This window comes from Piliocolobus tephrosceles, chromosome 4 (assembly GCF_002776525.5).
Source record: "Piliocolobus tephrosceles isolate RC106 chromosome 4, ASM277652v3, whole genome shotgun sequence".
NCBI lineage: Eukaryota > Metazoa > Chordata > Mammalia > Primates > Cercopithecidae > Piliocolobus > Piliocolobus tephrosceles.
Genome location: NC_045437.1, coordinates 9521684 through 9543500, shown reverse-complemented (window position 1 = coordinate 9543500; position 21817 = coordinate 9521684).

Genomic DNA, 21817 nt, shown 5'->3' with positions numbered 1-21817 from the left:
TTATATTCATATATGAGTTGTTTGATTACAGTTAAAAATGTACCTAGAGATTGGGGTCTTCAAAAAAGTAATTCTGAATTGTTTTTTTTGTTTTTGTTTTTTTTGAGATGGAGTCTCGCTCTGTCGCCCAGGCTGGAGTGCAGTGGCTGGATCTGGGCTCACTGCAAGCTCCACCTCCTGGGTTTACGCCATTCTCCTGCCTCAGCCTCCCCAGTAGCTGGGACTACAGGCGCCCACCACCTCGCCCGGCTAATTTTTTGTATTTTTTAGTAGAGACGGGGTTTCACTGTGTTAGCCAGGATGGTCTCGATCTCCTGACCTCGTGATCCGCCCGCCTCAGCCTCCCAAAGTGCTAGGATTACAGGCTTGAGCCACCGCGCCCGGCCAATTCTGAATTGTTGACATACATTCTAGTCTGAGCAGGCAACTGCCTACATAGACTTTCGAAATTTTCCTTGGGGAAAACACCTCCTGCTTTTTGCAGCTAGATATTTAATCCACCCAAAATTTATTATTGTGTACAGCATGAGGAAGAAATTGACTTCTATATATTTTTCCACATGGAAAACTTTATTCTTTTTTTTCCCAAATCTTCTTTCTTTTTTTAAAAAAGTAATTTCAGCTTTTATTTTAGATTTGGGGGTGCATGAGCAGGTTTGGTACATGGGTATATTGCTTGATGCTGGGGTTTGAGGTATGATTGATCCCATCACCCAGGTAGTGAGCATAGTACCCAGTAGGTTTTCTTTCTTTTTTTTTTAATTATACTTTAAGTTCTAGGGTACATGTGCACAACGTGCAGGTTTGTTACATATGTATACTTGTGCCATGTTGGTGTACTGCACCCATTAACTTGTCATTTACATTGGGTATATCTCCTAATGCAATCCCTCCCCCTCCCCCCTCCCCACAGTAGGCCCCGGTGTGTGATGTTCCCCTTCCTGTGGCCAAGTGTTCTCATTTGTTCAATTCCCACATATGAGTGAGAACACGCGGTGTTTGGTTTTCTGTTCTTGTGATAGTTTGCTGAGAATGATGGTTTCCAGCTGCATCCATATCCCTACAAAGGACATGAACTCATCCTTTTTTATGGCTGCATAGTATTCCATGTGTATATGTGCCACATTTTCTTAATCCAGTCTGTCACTGATGGACATTTGGGTTGATTCCAAGTCTTTGCTATTGTGAATAGTGCCACAATAAACATACGTGTGCATGTATCTTTATAGCAGCATGATTTATAATCCTTTGGGTATATGCCTAGTAATGGGATGGCTGGGTCAAATGGTATTTCTAGGTCTAGATCCTTGAGGAATCGCCACACTGTTTTCCACAATGGTTGAACTAGTTTACAATCCCACCAACAGTGTAAAAGTGTTCCTATTTCTCCACATCCTCTCCAGCACCTGTTGTTTCCTGACTTTTTAATGATTGCCATTCTAACTGGTGTGAGATGGTATCTCATTGTGGTTTTGATTTGCATTTCTCTAATGGCCAGTGATGACGAGCATTTTTTCATGTGTCTGTTGGCTGTATAAATGTCTTCTTTTGAGAAATGTCTGTTCATATCCTTTGCCCACTTTTTGATGGGGTTGTTTGTTTTTTTCTTGTTAATTTGTTTGAGTTCTTTGTAGGTTTGTACCCAGTAGTTTTTCAGCCCTTGCCTCCTCCCTCTCTCCCTCTTCAAGTAGTCCCCAGTGTCTATTGGCATCTTTATATTCATGAATGGCCAGTGTTTAGCTCCCACTTAGAAGTGAGAGCATGTAGTATTTGATTTTCTGTTCCTGTGTTAGTTTACTTAGGATAATGGTTTCCAGCTGCATTCATGTTGCTGCAAAGGACATGATCTCATTCTTTTTTATGACTCTGTAGTATTCCATGGTACATGTGTACTATCTTTTCTTTATGCAGCCTACTGTTGATGGGCACCTGGGTTGATTCCATGTCTTTGCTACTGTGAATAGTGCTGGTGTGAACATATGAGTATATGTGTCTTTTTGGTAGAACAATTTATTTTCTTTTGGGTAAAGAATGAGTAGTGAGATTGCTGGGTCAAATGGTAGTTTAACTTTCAGTTCTTTGAGAAAGCTCCAAACTGCTCTCCACAGTGGCTGAACTAATTTGTATTCCCACCAGTAGTGTATAAGCATTCCTTTTTTTCTGTAGCCTCATGAACACCTGCTATTTTTTGACTTTTTAACAAAAGCCATTCTGACTGGTATGACATGGTATTTCACTGTGGTTTTGATTTGCATGTCTCTGACGATTAGTGTTGATGAACGTTTTTTTCATGTTTGTTGGTCTTTGTATGTCTTCTCTTGAGAAGTGTCTGTTATGTTCATATCCTTTGTCCACTTTTTAATGGGGTTATTTATTTTTTGCTGTTGATTGAAGTTTCTTATAAATTCTGGATATTAGAACTTGTTGGAGGCATAGTTTGGGAATATTTTCTCCCATTCTGCAGGCTGTTTACTCTGTTGATAGTTTCTCTTGCTGTTCAGAAGTTATTTAGTATAATTAGGTCTCATTTGTCAATTTTTGTTTTTGTTGCAATTGCTTTTGAGGACTTAGCCATAAATTCTTTGCCAAGGCCGATATTGAGAAGAATATTATGATACTAGAGTTTCTTCTAGATTTTTATAGTTTGAGGCCTTACATTTAAGACTTTAATTTATCTTTTTTTTTTTTTTTTGAGACAGAGTTTCGCTCTGTCACCCAGGCTGAAGTGCAGTAGCACGATCTTGGCTTACTGCAACCTTTGCATCCCTGGCTTAAGGGATCCTCCCACCTCAGCCTCATGAGTAGCTGGGACTACAGGCACATGCCACCATGCCTGGCTAATTTTTATATTTTTTGTAGAGATGGGGTCTTGCCATGTTGCCTGGCCAGTCTTGAACTTCTGGACTCAAGTGATCCACCCACCTCGGTCTCCCAAAGTGTTGGGATTATAAGCATGAGCCACTGCACCCAGGCTTTAATCTGTCTTGAGTTAATTTTTTTTTTCTTTTTTTTTGAGACGGAGTCTCACTCCATTGCCCAGGCTGGAGTGCAGTGGCACAGTCTCAGCTCACTGCAACTTCTGCCTCCCGGGTTCAAGTGATTCTTCTGCCTCAGCCTCCCAAATAGCTGGGATCACAGGCATGTGCCACCACAACTGGCTAATTTTGTATTTTTAGTGAAGACAGGGTTTCACCACGTTGCTCAGGCTGGTCTCGAACTCCTGACCTCAGATGATCCACCTGCCTCAGCCTCCCAAAGTGCTGGGATTACAGTTGTGAGCCCTGCGCCCGGCCTGTGAGTTAACTTTTGTGTATGGTGATAGGTAGGGGTCCAGTTTCATTCTTCTGCATATAGATAGCCAGTTATCTCAGCACCATTCACTATTTGTTGAATAGGGAGTCTTTTCCCCATTGCTTACTTTTATTGACTTACGTCTATTTTAAGTTTTTGTATCGTTTTAAATAATCCTTCTGCTTCAGATAATGTATGTTTTCAAGTCTGTTTTCTTTTAAAAAATAAGCAGTGGCTGATGACTGTAATCTCTGCACTTTGGGAAGCTGAGGTGAGTGGATCACTTCAGCTTAGGAGTTTAAGACTAGCCTTGCCAACGCGGTGAAACCCCATTTCTACTAAAAATACAAAAATCAGCGGGACGTGGTGGTGGGCGCCTGTAATCTGAGCTATTTTGGAGGCTGAGGCACGAGAATTGCTTGAACCTCAGAGGTGGAGGTTGCAGTGAGCCGATATTGCGCCACTGCACTCCAGCCTCGGCAATAGAGTGAGACTCAGTCTTAAAAAAAAAAAAAAAATAAATAAATAAAAAAGGGGACCGGGTGCAGTGGCTCATGCCTGTAATCTTAACACTTTGGGAGGCCGAGGTGGGAGGATCACCTGGGGTCAGGAGTAGACCAGCCTGGCCAACATGGTGAAACCCCATCTCTACTAAAAATACAAAAATTAGCTGGGCATGGTGGCGGGTGCCTGTAATCCCAGCTACTTGGGAGGCTGAGGCAGGAGAATTGCTTGAACCTGGGAGGTAGATGTTTCTGTGAGCTGAGACCATGCCATTGCACTGCAGCCTGGGTGACAAGAGTGAAACTCCATTATAACTAACTAACTAACTAACTAACTAACTAACTAACTTTTTTGGCCTTTAAACTCTTGTTTCCTGGGGTATCAGCATCTCTGCTCTTACTATGTATTGAGGAAGGGCCACATGCCACTTGTTGGTCTTTGCCATTCTAGGTAATTTAAGAAGAAGAATGGCTATAGCTTCCGGCATCACAGAAACCACTGCTAAACACTCTAATTTGCTGTCAATCCTACCTTTAGGTAGGTTAAGTTAAATTTTTAAAAATCTAAACTATGAGTCTCTTTCTTGAGAAGTGACTACACATTATTTACATTATTTGTTATTACTGACATGTTTGGACTTATTACTACCATATTGTCTTCTGTTTTCTGTTCATTTTCCCATTTTCATGCTGCTTTCCTTTTTCTATTGAATCGATAAAGTTTTCTATAGTTTTCCTTTAACCTTTCTGTTATTTTGAAATCCATGGATTATATTTCCATTTTTTTAGTGGTTATTTTAAAAACTATAATTGACTATACATTCTTTTTGTTTTCTTATACTTTAATTTCTGGGGTACATATGCAGAACATGCAGGTTTGTTACATACTTATACATGTGCCATGGTGGTTTACTGCACCCATCAACCCGTCATCTACATTAGGTATTTCTCCTAATGCTATCCTTCCCCTAGCCTCCCACCCACCGACAGGCCCCAGTGTGTGATGTTCTCCTCCCTGTGTCCATGTGTTCTCATTGTTCAACTCCCACTTATGAGTGAGAACATGCAGTGTTTGGTTTTCTGTTCTTGTGTTAGTTTGCTGAAAATAATGGTTTCCAGCTTCATCCATGTCCCTGCAAAGGACATGAACTCATCCTTTTTTTATGGCTGCATAGTATTCCATGGTGTATATGTGCCACATTTTCTTTATCCAATAAGTCTATTATTGATGGACATTTGGGTTGGTTCCAAGTCTGCTATTGTGAATAATGCCACAAGAAACAAATGTGTGCATGTATCTTTATAGTAGCATGATTTATAATCCTTTGGGTATATACCCAGTAATGGGATTGCTAGTTAAATGGTATTTCTGGTTCTCGATCCTTGAGGAATTGCCACATTATCTTCCACAATGGTTGAACTAATTTACAGTCCCACAAACAGTGTAAAAGTGTTCCTATTTCTTCACATCCTCTCCAGCACCTGTTGTTTCCTGACTTTTTAATGATTGCCATTCTAACTGGCATGAGATGGTGTCTCATTGTGATTTTGATTTGCATTTCTCTAATGACCAGCGATGATGAGATTTTTTCGTATGTTTGTTGGCTGTATAAATGTCTTCTTTTGAGAAATGTGTGTTCATATTCTTCACCCACTTTTTGATGGGGTTGTTTGTTTTTTTTCTTGTAAATTTGTTTAAATTCTTTGTAGATTCTGGATATTAGCCCTTTGTCAGATGGATAGATTGCAAAAATTTTCTCCCCTTCTTTAGGTTGCCTGTTGACTCTGATGGTAGCTTCTTTTGCTGTGGAGAAGCTCTTTAGTTTAATTAGATCCCGTTTGTTAATTTTGGCTTTTGTTGCCACTGCTTTTGGTGTTTTTGACATGAACTCTTTGCCCATGCCTATGTCCGGAATGGTATTGCCTAGGTGTTCTTCTAGGATTTTTATGGTTTTAGGTCTTATGTTTAAGTCTTTAATCCATCTTGAGTGAGTTTTTGTACAAGGTGTAAGGAAGGGGTCCATTTTCAGTTTTCTGCATATGGCTAACCAATTTTCCCAACACCATTTATTAAATAGGGAGTCATTTCTCCATTGCTTGTTTTTGTCAGATTCATCAAATATCAGATGGTTGTAGATGTGTGGTGTTATTTCTGAGGCCTCTGTTCTGTTCCTTTGATCTATATATCTGGTTTGGTACCACTACCGTGCTGTTTTGGTTACTGTAGCCTTGTAGTATAGTTTGAAGTCAGGTAGCGTGATGCCTCCAGCTTTGTTCTTTTTGCTTAGGCCTGTCTTGGCTATGCAGGTTCTCTTTTGGTTTCATATGAAATTTAAAGTAGTTTTTCTAATTCTGTGAGGAAAGTCAACGGTAGCTGGATAGGGATAGCATTAACCTTTAAATTCCTTTGGGCAGTATTAATTCCTTTGGCCATTTTCATGATATTGATTCTTCCTATCCAGGAGCATGTAATGTTTTTCCATTTGTTTGTGCCTTCTCTTATTTCCTTGTGCAGTGGTTTGTAGTTTTCCTTGAAGAGGTCCTTCACATCCCTTGTAAGTTGTATTCCTATGTATTTTATTTTCTTTATAGCATTTGTGAATGGGAGTTCACTCATGATTTGGCTCTCTATTATTGGTGTATAGGGATACTTGTGATTTTTGCACATTGATTTTGTATTCTGAGACTTTGCTGAAGTTGCTTATCAGCTTAAGGAGATTTTGGGCTGAGATGATGGGATTTTCTAAATATACAATCATGTCATCTGCAAACAAAGACAATCTGACTTCCTCTCTTCCTATTTGAATACACGTTCTTCTTTCTCCTGCCTGATTGCCCTGGCCAGAACTTGCAATATTATGTTGAATAAGAGTGGTGAAAGAGGGCATCCTTGTCTTGTGCCAGTTTTCAAAGGGAATGCTTCCAGTTTTTGCCCATTCAATATGATATTGGCTGTGGGTTTGTCATAAATAGCTCTTATTATTTTGAGATACATTCCATCACTACCTAGCTTATTGAGAGATTTTAGCATGAAGAGGTGTTGAATTTTATCAAAGGCCTTTTCTGTATTTATTGAGATAATCATGTGGTTTTGTCAATGGTTCTGTTTATGTGATGGATTACATTTATTGATCTGTGTATGTTGAACCAGCCTTGCATCCCAGGGATGAAGCCGACTTGATTGTGGTGGATAAGATTTTTAATGTGCTGCTGGATTTTACTGAGGATTTTCACATTGATGTTCATCAGATATATTGGCCTGAAATTCTCTTTTTTTGTTGTGTCTCTGCCAGGTTTTGGTATCAGGGCAATGCTGGCTCATAAAATTAGTTAGGGAGGATTCCCTCTTTTTCTATTGTTTGGAATAGTTTTAGAAGGAATGGTACCAGTTCATCTTTGTACCTCTGGTAGAATTCGGCTGTGAATCTGTCTGGTCCTGGACTTTTTTTGGTTGATAGGCAGTTAATTACTGCTTCACTTTCAGAACTTGTTATTAGTCTATTCAGGAATTTGCCTTCTTCCTGGTTTAGACTTGGGAGGGTATATGTGTCCAGGAATTTATCCAATTCTTCTAGATTTTCTAGTTTATTTGCATAGAGGTGTTTATAGTATTCTCTTATGGTAGTTTGTATTTCTGTGGGATCAGTGGTGATATCCCCTTTATCATTTTTCATTGTGTCTATTTGATTCTTCTCTCTTTTCTTCTTTATTAGTCTGGCTAGTAGCATCTGCACCGGAGTAAACAGTACAGTCCCTAATGGCTTCCCTTGGCTAGGGGAGGGAGTTCCCTGACCCCTTGTCATGCTCCACCCTGCTTCTGCTTGCCCTCCATGGGCTGCACCCACTGTCTAACCAGTTCCCGTGAGATGAACTGAGTATCTCAGTTGGAAATGCAGAAATCACCTGCCTTCTGTGTTGATCTCACTGGGAGCTACAGACTGGAGCTGTTCCTATTCGGCCATCTTGCCAGCCACCTCCGACTATACGTTTTTCTAACAGAGATTAGAGTTATTATGTATTTTCTTCCTCCTCCCTAGTTAAAGAACAACCAAAACAATTGCTTACTCATTGATACCCTCCCAGCTTATTACTTTTGTCTGGAGTTTTAATTTTGCTTTTTTTAAATTTAATTTTTACATTAGGCAATTCGCATTTTACATAATTTGTATAATGAAAGAAGGTGTTCCTTTTCTCTATCTTTTCTCACTCCCGTTAGCAAGCACTTTGTATTCTTGTTGCTGTTTTCTCGTGTCTTTCCCTCTATAATTCTAAATATGATGTGGATAATGCCATTTCTTGGCTTTTCAGTTTTAGGTTACAATTTTATTACTGTTGACTTTATACTATGAAAGATCAGGATTTAGCTTTGCCATACTATTATACAACCCTCACATGCCTGCATTTCCTCTCGTCACATCTTCTCTCTGTAAAATGTTGATTATGTATACATGAGGTTACAGATATTACATGTACAGGTTTATATATAATTTCCCCTCCACCTTCCACATTTAGGGATAGAGGGGTTCGCATATTCAGTGTTTTATTTTAGCTGTGTAAATCTTGTTCACAGAGGAGCCAAATAATTTTTTAGTGATTCCATTTCCTTTCCTGTGCATTTTTTAGTTCCTTCTATTAGGAATTGGTTTTTTTCTTCTTCCCTTGCATCTTTTCTCATTCCACATTTTCCACACTCTCAACCAGCTCTTTTATAACAAGGCCTTTTATTCCAAGTTTCCATTAGGTCAAACTTGTAAAATAAGCCCTATCTTCCTGTTCTAATAGGTCTGTTTGCTTTCTATTGCTGTGATTTATTTATGTTTTTAATTTTTGTGGATACATAGTAGGTATATATATTTACGGGGTACATGAGATGTTTTGATGAAGGCATGCAAGACATAATAATCACATGTATTGATATCTTCAAGCATTTATCCATTGAGGTGCAATCAATCCAGTTACGCTCTCTGAGTTATTTGTAAATGTACAGTTAAGTTATTATTGACTATAGCCCCGTTCTATTCCTATTGCATTACAGCTATTGGGCTTGTACTTCCAACTGTTAGCATCCTAGGAATTTCCTTTTTCTCTGCTAGATTTTATGTTTTGCCCTTTCTTGATTTATACTGTATCAACTGCAGCCTTTGAAAAAGAGCACATGGCAGAGATTTCTACTGCCTTATGTTCACCTGAGCCCAGGTGAGCCTAGCTCAACTGTGGCTGACCTGTGGATCTGTGGAAAAGAAAAGCAGATCTTTGTCTGGTAAGGTTTGGTGGTTATTTGCCATGCAGGATTACTGTAGCAATAAACATAAACCACTAGACAAGGATCTCTAAATATATAAGGAAAGCCTCCTTAGTTTTCTTAGGAAAAACTGGTGGCTCATTTTCTAGGATGGGGTGTTTGGGACTCTGTGCATTGACAGGGCTTGTTGACTTCATGGTGGATATGCAGTGACATGGTCATTTCATTGGGAGCCTTCAAATGTCAGTGTCTGCAGATCTTGCTACTGTGCTGTTGCTCTTCCTGGGTTACCCTTGTCACTTATTGGAGTTTAGAAACCTTACTTCCAGCAATCTGATAGATAAATGGAGAAGGAGGCTGGTCTCAACTCAGGACTTGACACTTGGACTGAATCCCCTAATTCAGTAGGGGTCTCACCTCTGTTTTCAGCAGTGCCACTGAGGTCAGAGCTGCAAAGCTGTAGCATACTGCCAATGCAAGGGAGGTAGAGTTGCCTGGTTATCTGGGATGAAAGAGAATCTTTATGTCTACTTGCCTTTTTAAAGACTTCCAACCAAGTTTTCTGTTTTCAGCCTTGTCCCCAAGCCCTGTCAGCAAAGGTGCCCCCAATTCCTGTCTTTGGAAGTGTGTATTGAATCAGCTTGCTTCTTTTTCATGTTCTCACTCATAAGCACGTCAATTTCAGCTTCCGTTGCTCTTTTAAATTAGTTATACACGTACACCTGCTTTCTAGCTTCAAATATTTTGTTAATATCTCTATTCAGCTGTCATTGCCTTCCCCACTGTCCTTATGTATTTATGACCTTAAAAATACCTTTATTGTCCCTATAGTGGAGTTTTAATAGGAAATCAAGATAAATAAATCTGTTTAATTCACATATTTAACTGGGAACTCCCATCCTTTTTAAAAATGGCAATATTAGTAACTTTGAGGTAATTAATGATTAAATTTATTGACATTATAAATTTCTGTTCCTTGTATACAATGCTTTCTCTGTGGTTTCATTTTTTTTCCTGCTTGAATACATAGCTCTTTAGGAAGAGTTACCTGATGTGTAACAAGGTGGTAAAATGGAACATTTCCCAGCCATGAAGATGACAGAAGCTATATTCCAAAGGACTGTAAAACAGAATGGCAGAAAACCAGCTTTTCTTCTCATTCAGATTTGACTCTATTCAGATTTGACTACTAATCAATGCCTTATAAAGAAGTTGGAGAGACCAAGAAATGGAAGAATAGAAATTGAATGAAGAGTTTTGAAGACCATAATTTACTTTTGGAAAGAAGTTGGAGAGACCAAGAAATAGATGAATAGAAATTGAATGAAGAGTTTTGAAGATTATAATTTACTTTTGGAAAGTGCTGTACATTATTAAATAACTTCCTAACTGCAAATTAAGAAGAAGCATTTTGAGAGGACTGCCAAAAAGAATAATATGGGACCGGGCGCGGTGGCTCAAGCCTGTAATCCCAGCACTTTGGGAGGCCGAGACGGGCGGATCACGAGGTCAGGAGATCGAGACCATCCTGGCGAACACGATGAAACCCCGTCTCTACTAAAAAAAAATACAAAAAACTAGCCGGGCGAGTTGGCGGGCGCCTGTAGTCCCAGCTACTCGGGAGGCTGAGGCAGGAGAATGGCGGGAACCCGGGAGGCGGAGCTTGCAGTGAGCTGAGATCCGGCCACTGCACTCCAGCCCGGGCGACAGAGCAGGACTCCGTCTCCAAAAAAAAAAAAAAAAAAAAGAATAATATGAATGCCTTGCGTTTTGGGAGACAGAAAAGATGGTGACTGAGTCAGGTTGGTGATATTGCAATGCTAAGATAGGCTGATGTGGCTTTTGGTAACAAAGGAGAGGGCGTCTTTGGAAGATCATTACTTTCCCAGAGTTTGTGGAGGCAAAGGATTTTTGAATGCATTCTGTGGACAAGATATGGACTATATACCTAAGAAAGTCAGTGTGTGGCTTTTTAAGTCTTGCCCAACAGGCCACATGGAGAGGAAAATTGTCTCCAAGAAGAGAGAAAATGGAGGTCTCACCATATTCCTAGAGATCAGAGAAGGGGTCTCCAGGAGTTCCCTTGACGAGCAGGAAAGTCTCATGCAGTTCTCTTGATGAGCATGAAAGGGTCTTTACCTGCTGGAAAAGACTCATGCTCATCAAGGGAACTTCATGAATAGTTTTTATGGATGGGAGAGGGGAGTCTCAGAAGACCCCTGAAAGCACCATGACACAAAGAGTCAGATATAAACACTTGCAGAACCCCAAGAGCACGGATGCTAGCTCACTTCCCCATACTAGTCAGTGGGAGCCTTCCTGCTGCCCTTGCCTCTTCTTTTTTCCTGCTTGACCTGGAGGGATCAGAAGCCGTATTTAGGGAGGGGACATAGAAGTACAGCTGGAGAAAGGAGAAGAGCCTATGCTACCCACTTCCTTAACTACAAGTTTTTCACCTGCAACACCTTGACCTGGGGGAGGGAGAAAAACCTCAACTGGGAATCAAACTTTGAATTTTGATGCTTATTGGATATTTAAAATGTGAAATTGATCTTTTGTTTTGTGATTTAGGTCTTTAAAAGTTTTTTATTCTCATGGTGACCAGAAAATTCACAGGATTGATTTTTTATCCAGGAGTAGAAGGACTTGTCGACCAGTAGTTTTAAAGGGAAAATGAGAGGCAGAAATTAGTAATTTTCAGTTGCTTTATGATTATATCCCCACTTTTTTTTTTTTTTTTTTTGAGATGGAGCCTTACTTTGTTACCCAGGCTTGAATGCAGTGGTGCGATCTCAACCCACTGCAACCTCTGCCTCCTGGGTTCAAGCAATTGTCCTGCCTCAGCCTCCTGGGTAGCTGGGATTACTGGTGTGCATGTTTGTATTTTTAGTAGAGATGGGGTTTCTCCATGTTGGCCAGGCTGGTCTCGAACTCTTGACCTCAGGCGATCTGCCTGCCTCATCCTCCCAAAGTGCTGGGATTACAGGTGTGAGCCACTGCGCCCGGCCATATATCCCCAAATTTTGATAGCTCATTATAATGGTTACATGTATCTGACAATAGTTTTATGTTGCCCTCACTTTTGAGGGGATAAAATTCTAAGCTTTTTCTTATTACGTCGATATTATTCCATTGTCTTCTGACATCTATCGCTGTTGAAGAGAACTCCATGTCAGTGCAATCATCATTTGTGTTTCTGAATGTCTTGCGAAAGCAGCACTGACAGCCTTTGCTCTGGACTAACTTTCCAAGGCTGTTTGAATGGCAAGATAGAGATGCTGTCTTCTTCTGGAGCAAATGGTAGGTTTGCTCAGGGCGTTGGAAGTCAGATCTAGTGTCTCCCTCAGGGACTTCAGCTCTCCTCAATGAACTGAAATTTTAAACCTTCTTTCATGTGTGAGGTCGGAGATGTTTTTGAGCCCAACTTTGTCTGTTTTGACTTGGAGCATAGGGAATATCTTCTGGATAGGAATTTTACCAATTTAGAGAAATAATCACTTTAATGAACTTGTCTTGAGTATGTAGTTGCTTCCAGGTGGTAATATCCTTAAATTGCAGTTGACATAGCATTTTTCTGTTGATGATTCCAATTTACAAATACTAATTTTAATTTTAGCAGACATAGTGTGAATTTTTCTCCTCAATATTCATTTCAGAGCATTTACTCATTTTTTTTTAAATTGAACTCATCCAGTGTTCCTTTATTACCCAATCTCTTGGGACATTCAGATCAGAAGTCATTCTCTTCCTAAAACCATAGTGATGCCAGCCCCATTAAATGCTCCTCACACTTCCCTTTTCTCCTTGCTCCTGCTAGATATGTTCCATTTCCCATTTTATGACTTTTCACTTCTTCAAACTGCCCTTTATTGCTAAAAGTTCCACATTGTAATTTGAAAAGTAGAACAGTAAAATATCCATTTCTGAATGATCTACTAACTACTGGGCTGTAATTGTATTCAAAATTGATAGTTCAGCTAAAACTCTATATTATTCAACTTGAGAGATATTTTTGTAGCTGATTATTCCTGCTTATGGCTTCACCTAGAGCTTTTATTTTACAGTTATATTTTTGTACCACATTAGATATTTTCCCATCTATTTGCACAAAGCTAGATAAAAATGTTAACAAAGACACAAAAGTCATATGTTAAACCAGAAATAGTACTGGAATCAGAAATGATGTAGTGCATCATCTTTCTTTCATTTTTTTTCTGAGATTTATTGCTATGGAGAAGATTCTACCCAAGAATTTGATGGCCAGTACGTTTTACCAAATTCCCCAAGAACTAAAATTATGAAGCTAAGACTTCTTTCATATACTGACTGGAAATGAAAAGAAAAATATGTTCAGATAAATTACCTAAGTTAGAAAAATAAATGGCAACCATACAGATAAAACATGTCTGTCTTATGCATGTTAGATGGGGTGTTCTCCTAGTGAGAGCTGTTTCTTCATTTTAGTTCTTCATCTTTCAGATTTTTATTTTTAATATTAGTGCACTTTAACCCGGGGAAAGTTGGGCAACTGTGTAGGATGGCAGAGAACTGCTGAATCTTTTTTCCTTTAATTAAAGGCAGGGGCTCTTAGCCTGGAATCCATGGAGGTCCTAGAGGTCCATAGGCGGGTTTTGTACATAAGAGAGGAGGTATCCAAGTTTATTTGGATGCTATAACAAAGTGCCATGGACTGCGTGATTCATAAGGAACAGACTTTTAGTTCTCACAGTTCTGGAGGCTGGGAAGTCCAAGATCAAGGCACCAGTAAATTCAGTGTCTGGCAAGGGCCTGCTTCCTGGTTCATAGACTGCACTGTGGTATCTCCCAAAGCTGACCCATTAGATTCTCCAGGGCAGGCTTTTACCAAGCTGAGCCCATGGCCATCACAAGAATCCTGTTAAACCTTGTGCACTTGGCTTTTAATAGGGGAAGAAGAGACTTCCTGGAATTTCTGGATTCTAGGACCTCCTTCCCTCACCCGAGACACCTGGATCTGTTCTCTCAAACAGTAAGCACCATCACCTGTCATCAACCTGAGGGTATCATGCTGTCATCTTACTAAAGCAAGCACCCAGGTGGATGACATCCCAGTATTCAGAACAAATTCCTGTCATCTGGGACATGGTTGGGCCAGTTTAATCTGTGTCATCTGACCAACTCATCCAGAACTGTTTCCTTATGCTTGGAGACGTAGGCACAGGAAGAGTTGTGCTGGAGGTAGCAGAACAAAACTATAGGGAAAAATACAGAAGCCAGACATTACTATAAAAATCTACTTGCCTTTAAGTATATATAATGATTGATTTACATTTTCAATGTGTTATAAGCCCATGTTACTGCTGGAACATTAAGACACATGATAGCTTGACTAAGTGGTCAATGTTACATCTATTTATATAGGTATAGAAAGCTCTAGAAGATGTGCACCCATCGATTACTTGAGGATTTTTTTTTTGAGGAGGCTAGATGTCAGAGGCTTTTCACTTTCTACTTTATTCACTTTTAATTTAATTTTAAAAATTCATAATGAGTATATATTATTTTCTATCATCAGAAAAAATAAAAAATATGAAGACCAGATTGGGGAGGTGAGATTTCACATTTTTATTCCTGGAACTTACCCAGGGATGGGTTGCTGTCAAAATCTCTTTGGAGGTGTTTTAACACAAACATTCCTGTCTCCCTATCTCATGTTGCCAGTCACTCCTGATGATCGCTTCTATTGCTCGGGTAGCTTGTAGCATACCCAGGAAAAGTTCAACCTTATGAGAACATTCTGGAAGAGGTACTCTGGAGAAGGCTTTACTGTTGCTGGACCTCAGGGCATCATTTTACTTGTGGCAGTCATCTGAGGCTTCAAACAGCTAACTGGACCTGTGGCTATCATCTGGCCATGTTCGATAGGTGGGCTCAGACCTGTGGCTATCATCTGGCCATATTCAATGGATGGGCTCAGACCTGTGGCTATCATTTGGCCATGTTCAATGGGTGAGCTCAGACCTCTGGCTATCATCTGGCCATGTTCAATGGATGGGCTCAGACCTGTGGCTATCATCTGGCCATGTTCGATGGGTGGGCTCAGACCTGTGGCTATCATCTGGCCATGTTCGATGGGTGGGCTCAGTGGAAGCTTTGCCAGGGAAGATGAAGATTGTGGAGGAAACCGAAAGGACCAAGAATACCAAGTAGAGAGTATTCCTTCTCTCTAGTAGGGGAGGGACGTCAAAGCAAAATCTGGGGAGGTGCCAAATTTGTCGGCTGACTTCAGCAGCCCTGTTTTTACTTGATGAGAGAGAGAGTGTTGGACGTAACTTCCTGAAGTTTAGGGGCATTTCAAGAAGATTAGGAAAGAGCATGTCTTTGGATCAGGAGATTTCTGAAAGCCGGGTACATGCTGTGGTGCTCCAGGCTATCAGCTGGAGGACTTCCTTGTCCCTCTTCTCCATGCTTGAGGAGAGCTGGACTTGGCAAGTCACTGAATTTTTCTGTGCCTCAGTTTCCTCATATGGAAAATAGGAATAATAATCGCTGTAATGATTAAGTGCATTCATACTTGTATGCACGTAACATTTAACAAGTATTCTCTGTCACTTTTATGATGTGTGGTAGGAGGTCATACAGGCTTGCTCTGGGACAACTAGACCAGGAAAGAGGAAGCTTGAGTGCAGTGATGGACCCCTTCACAGTGGCAAGAAAATCCTTGGTGCTGACGTGGCCTCTCTCCTGGCCTCATGGAGCCCAAGGCTCTGAGCATCTGTGACCTGGACAATGCTCTCCTCATGCCACTCCATGCAGATGCTGACTATGACATTAGGCCCACCTTCAGGAGAGACTGGGGGGCCGCGGGCAGTGTCTCAACTTCCTTTGTGTCCTTATCTCATGTGTAGTCACCACTGCTTGTTGTCTGGTTTGATGATAAACCAAAGTGAAAGCAATCTTCAGTAAGACCCTGGCCTTATTCTTGCCAAAATTTAAGCCTGGACAGACAGCATGGTTAGGCCTAGCTTTTGGGATGGTTAACAGTATTGATAAGAATAACCTCAAGTTTAAGTGGAAAAATGGGAAAAGAGGGAAATCCAGGCAAGAGCCCTGTCTCCTGGGAGGCCTGACTGGAGCCCAGGGCATTCGTGGGTCCTGAGCTGTGGGCCCTGTGGAGTCCTCTATGGGGGCATGAGGGCATGTGGAGGGGGGTCTGCTGAGATGGAAGAGCTACCTGGGCACTCAGCACACTTTCCCTTGGGCCAGGACTGGAGGGAGGAACAACTATCTTGGAGTAGGTTCTGGAGGTGAAACTTGGAGGACACCTGACCTCTAGTCATGGGGACAAGGCCTAGCAAATGGGACCTGCTGTCCTGGGCACAAACCAGGCTCTTCTGTGAGTCAGCCAACAGACAGGGGTAGCCAGCCATGCTGGAGCATGAGGAGTGGGGCCTGGATCAGGCCGATCCTGCTCCCAGATATGTCCGTGCCACACAAAACCACATGGAATTTGCTGCTTAGTCCCTGCTCAGATGCTGGTAATACCTGGTGAGGACCAGGATCATCCCAGTGCCTCTCACTCCTCTAATTGCACTGTCCAGGGCATGGCGTGGAGCCCAGACCCACAGGTGCTGCCCCTGCCTAATCGTGGGTTTATTGCTGTCGCCTCTGAGTGCAGCTCGAGTCCAGTTGTCCATCTGGTCAATCATAAACAGCCTGGGAGCTGGAAAGGGCCTTCTCCTGGTGTAGTGGGTGTATCATCTAAGGACAATAGACTTAGAAATCTAAGCCAGGTCGAAGTGGGGAAAGGGGAAATTGCTATGCCAGTAGCAGGGGCGAGGTGGCCAACCCGGTTCCTGTACTAGGATTACAGCTGGGTCTATCAGAAATAAGGCTGCACCAGCGGCCCCTGCCTGAGTATCCCTGGAGGGAGGGTATTTCCTGGAGGGTACCCAGGGGTGGCAGGAGGTAGCACCTCACCCCAGGGCTCTGCACCAAAGCCATGGGCTGTGGGCTGACAGGGTGTGATTTGGTGCAGCTGTGTGCTCACTGCATGGATGTCCTCATGTCCATACTCTCACTTTTTCTTCGTGAGGACGCTAGGTTGCTGGGTGCACAGCCCAGGTTCATGCTGCAAGCTTCAGAAGTAAGTGTCCCAAGGTCCTGGGTGAAACCTACAGGCTTGTCTGCTGTTAACCCAGGTGACGAGTGGTGGCCACACTCCTCCCTGGAGGGCTAAAAATCTCAGGACTCGACCTAAGGGGAAAGCAGACTGCTGTGGCAGGGGCAGGGGTGGCCCTCACTGCTCAGAAGAAAAAGGACCATTCACAAGGCGGCCTCCAAGGGTAAACGGCTGATGCCCTGCCCCGTCATAGGCAAACTGGATACAGCCAGTTTGGGCAGAGAAAGTCAAAGCGTGCTGAACAGTTGATGAGCATGTGGGAGAATGTGTTTCCCCAAATGACTGTAGGTTGCACTACCACCTCACTGTAAAGTTGCAGGTGGGACCTTGCTGCCTGGTCCTCAGAGTAGAGTGGACTCTGGACAGGACTCATAGCACTCACCTTCCTAGGGATGGCCTGGCACATCCCCTTGAGTTACCTGGCACCTTTGAGGTGGTGGGTTGATTCCCAGCATCAGGAGGAAATTGTATGGGTACAGAATGCTGGACTCGTTCTTTGAGTGGCAGAGGGGATAAAGCCACCTGGCTGGTCCTGCCACTTTTCTTTGGGGGAAAAACAAATGGAGTGGAAGCCCAAGGGCCTAAGCCAGTGAGGCAGTGTTTGGGGCTGTATGGTACCTGCTGAGGCACTGCTGGCTGGGGAGGCAGATGCAGTTTGAGAAGATCCGCTGGTAAATATGGACTGCATTATGGTCTGAATGCTTCTACCCCAATTCATAAGTTGAAATTCAAACCCCCAAAGTGATGGTATCAGGAGGTAGCACCTTTGGGAAGTGATTTGGTCATGAGGGAAGAGCCCTCATGACTGGGATTATGAAGGAACTCAGAGAGCTAGCTAGTCCCTTCCAACATGTGAGGACACAACCAGAAGACATCATCTAGGAAATGACAGAAAGCGGGTCCTCACCAGATACCAAGTCTGCCAGTGCATTAATCTTGGACTTCCCAGCCTCCACAACTGTGGGAAATAAATGTCTGTTGTTTATAAGCTACCCAGTCTAAGGTATTTTATTATAGCAGCCTGAATGGACTAAGACAGATTTCATATTAGCTTCCTAGGTTTGCCATAATAATGTACCACAAATTAGGTGGCTTAAAATAACAGGAATTTATTATCTCATGCCTCTGGAAGCTGAGAGTCTAGACTCAAGGTGTCAGCAGGGCCATGCTTCCTCTGAAGGCTTCAGAGGAGGATCCTCCCAGCATCTGGTGGCCCCAGGCATTCCTTGGCTTGTGGCTGCATCACTCCTGTCTCCGCCTCCATCTTCACATGGCCTTCTTCCCTGTGTGTCTCCTCTTCTTGTAAGGATACCAGCCATTGGACTTAAGGATTACCCTAAAAATTCATTATGATTTTGTCTTAAGTTCCTTAACTCACACATCTGCAAAGACCCTATTTCTAAATAAGGTTGCATTGTGAATTTCGGGATAGACATGAATTTTTGGGAGCACTCCATTCAACCCACTACAGACTGAGTGGCAGAGAGAGGTCAAGGATCATGAAGTAGTGTTCTCCTTGTAGGGGTTATTGTAATGGGTATAGCTAGTGATTTCCTCTAGTTGTTTCCTCAGGTGACAGAGGATGCTGGGATGGAGGGGCTGGGCTCGCCAAAGGGACCTGGAGCCTAGGGTTTCCAGCAAGGACTGCTGATCCTATCACATCATCATCTTAGAAGGGCAGCAACCTCTGTAAGCAGCTGAAGGTCCCAAGAACACACTTTTTTTTTGAAAGAGCGTTCTACTGAGAGAAGCCTCACAAGGAAAACTCAAGGTACTCTTAGGTAAGGACAAATAATGGCAGCCTCATAAATGATGTTCACATACTCCAGCGGGCTCAAGATGGAAATACTCACTGGTAGATTTGTATAATTACCTTTTCTGAGCAAGGGCTTACTCTATAATTAGTATCAGATACTATTTAGTTTTGGGTTATCATTATTATTTTTGTGTGATGCTGCATCCTAGTAACAGTTGTTTGTGACACTCGGAGTGATTAGACAAGGTGGGTATGAGAGCCATCCATCTGTATCCCCACAAATGGGTGGACTCTGGTGGGCCCTGGCCAAGCCTATTGTAGGCCCAGTGCCTCATAGAACATGGTGCAGGGAGCAGAGTTTCCTTCTGTGGTAGTACTCAGACCCTTGTCTGTTGATGCAGCCCTCCGACCTCATAGTATAAAATGATGAATTCTGGGTGATGAATTCCAGGCTGCAAGACTCTCTAACCTGATGCATTGCTCATTCTGCAAAGGCTGCACTGACTTCTAATTTTGGATCTGCCTCTTTGAGTATCTAGGAAACCCCTGGCTTGTACATGCAACTTTATCTTAGGAATATCTTTTGCACTGTTTGCTATCTCAGTAGGATATAGAAGTGAAAACAATCTTGAACTGAGTTCACACCTTTGATTCTATTCAGTTTTAATACCTCGGACAGACTTTGTGGTCTAGCCAAACTCCTCAAACCATCCCCAGATCAATCTCTGTGGCAAGGGAGATGCAACACAAACCTTGAATGAGGCAGGGTAGGTGGAGTCAGTCTCACTCAACCATGCAGGTGGAGGGGAGGTTTCCTCAAATTCTTTTGGAATGTTGCACCTTAAAGGAAGGGAGACACTGTCTGGGGAAGAAATGAAGATACCTATTTCAGGCATTGATACTGTCTACATTGTATGTACCCTCCAGATGGCTGGAACAGATACTTGCAGACGTCAGCATTCTTATTTTTTTAATGAGATTTTCTTTTTCTTCATAATGGGAGGTATATGTTTTGTTTTATCTTATTTTTTTTCTCCCCACAATTGGGAGAAATTCTGGATAGAGCTGCCTCCCAGGTATAGATATTGTGTGTGGGTTATTCAATGAGACAGCTATTCATTAAGCACCTTAAGAACAGAGCCATGCCCTGTTGTAGGCACTTGGAATACAAAGGTGGGTAAGTTTGCTTTAGCTAGGGTAGCACCAGTTGCTATAACAAAGAAAGCTCAAAACAGAGAAGCTGAATAATAATAAATCAGAGGTTTGTAATGGTTCTCAGGAGAGCCCTTCACGTTCGTGAGTGGCTCTGCTCCATGTGGTCACTCAGGGACTTTGGATGACAATGGCTCTGCAGTTGTTGCTTTCGAGGTCACCCTAGATATTGGCACTCCAGTCAGCAGGAAGGGGAGAAAGAATGTTGGAGGTGAGCCAGGTGAAAGGTTTCAGGAACCCAACCTGGAGGTGGTACTCATCCCTTCTGCTCTCATTCCTTCCTTCCAGAAAGTTCCTGTCTGTCTTCTGAGGATACGCCTGGTTTAATGGAAAAGACCAGCATGTGAACAATAGGTAGAGGAGAAACTGGTTTTAAGCAATAGTTTTTCTGCCTCACATCCTGCTCTTCACAATTGCCACTGGACCCAACCCTAAGCACTTTTCAAAAAGAAAAAAACTCAAAGATGGGATGCCCCCTGTTACACAGAACAAAACTGTGTTTAAGTGTTATTTCCCTCATAACTGTTTCTAGTAAGCTACTTCTTGTTATTAGTGATGTTAAATTTTATTTACCTTCTTGAAGTTCCTGGTGATTCTTAGCCTTTATTCTTTGGAAAAAGGCAAAAACAAATCCAAAAGAAGAATTATAATGTTCCAGGTTCATGTTCCAAAATCCACCCTTCCCAATTAATGATCACAACAAACTTGTAAAGTCAGCATTCTTATTTTTATCTGTTAGCTATTATTATCTTCATTTTATGAATGAGAGCATTGAGGCTCAGAGAACTTAGAGACCTTCATTAAGATTGTGCATCAGCTATTCACAATAGCAAAGACATGGCATCAACCTAAATGCCCATCAGTGGTAGACTGGATAAAGAAAATGTGATACATATACACCGTGGAATACTATGCAGCCACAATAAAGAATGAGATCATGTCTTTTGTGGGAACATGGATAGAGCTGGAGGCCATTATCCTTAGCAAAGTAATGCAGGAACAGAAAACCAAATACCACATGTTCTCACTTATAAGTGGGAGCTAAATAATGAGAACATGTGGACACATAGAGAGGAACAACACACACTGAGGGTGGGAGGAAGGAGAGGATCGGGACAAATAACTAATGGCTACTAGGCTTAATACCTGGGTGATCAAATAATCTGTACAACAAACCCCCATGACACAAGTTTACCTACCTAACAAACCTGCACATGTACACCTGAATTAAAAAAAAATAGTTTTAAAAAAAGATTGTGTATTAGGCTGGGCAAGGTGGCTCATACCTTTAATCCCAGCACTTTGAGAGGCCAAGTGGGCAGATTGCTTGAGCCTAGGAGTTTGAGACCAGCCTGGGCAATATGGTAAGACCTTGTCTCTACAAAAAAAGAAGACAATTAGCCAAGCGTGGTTGTATGCTCCTGTGGTCCCACCTATATGGGAGGCTAAGATGGGAGGATGGCTTGAGCTCAGGAGGTTGAGATGCAGTGAGCTGTGATTATGCCACAGCACTCCACCCTGGGTGACAGATTGAGACCTGTCTTAAGAACAACAAAAATGATTATGCATCAATCATAGTGTAGCAAGGCAATATAAAAAGATCTAAATCACACATGCAGCACATCTATGGCATAGTGTATTTGTAGAAAAAG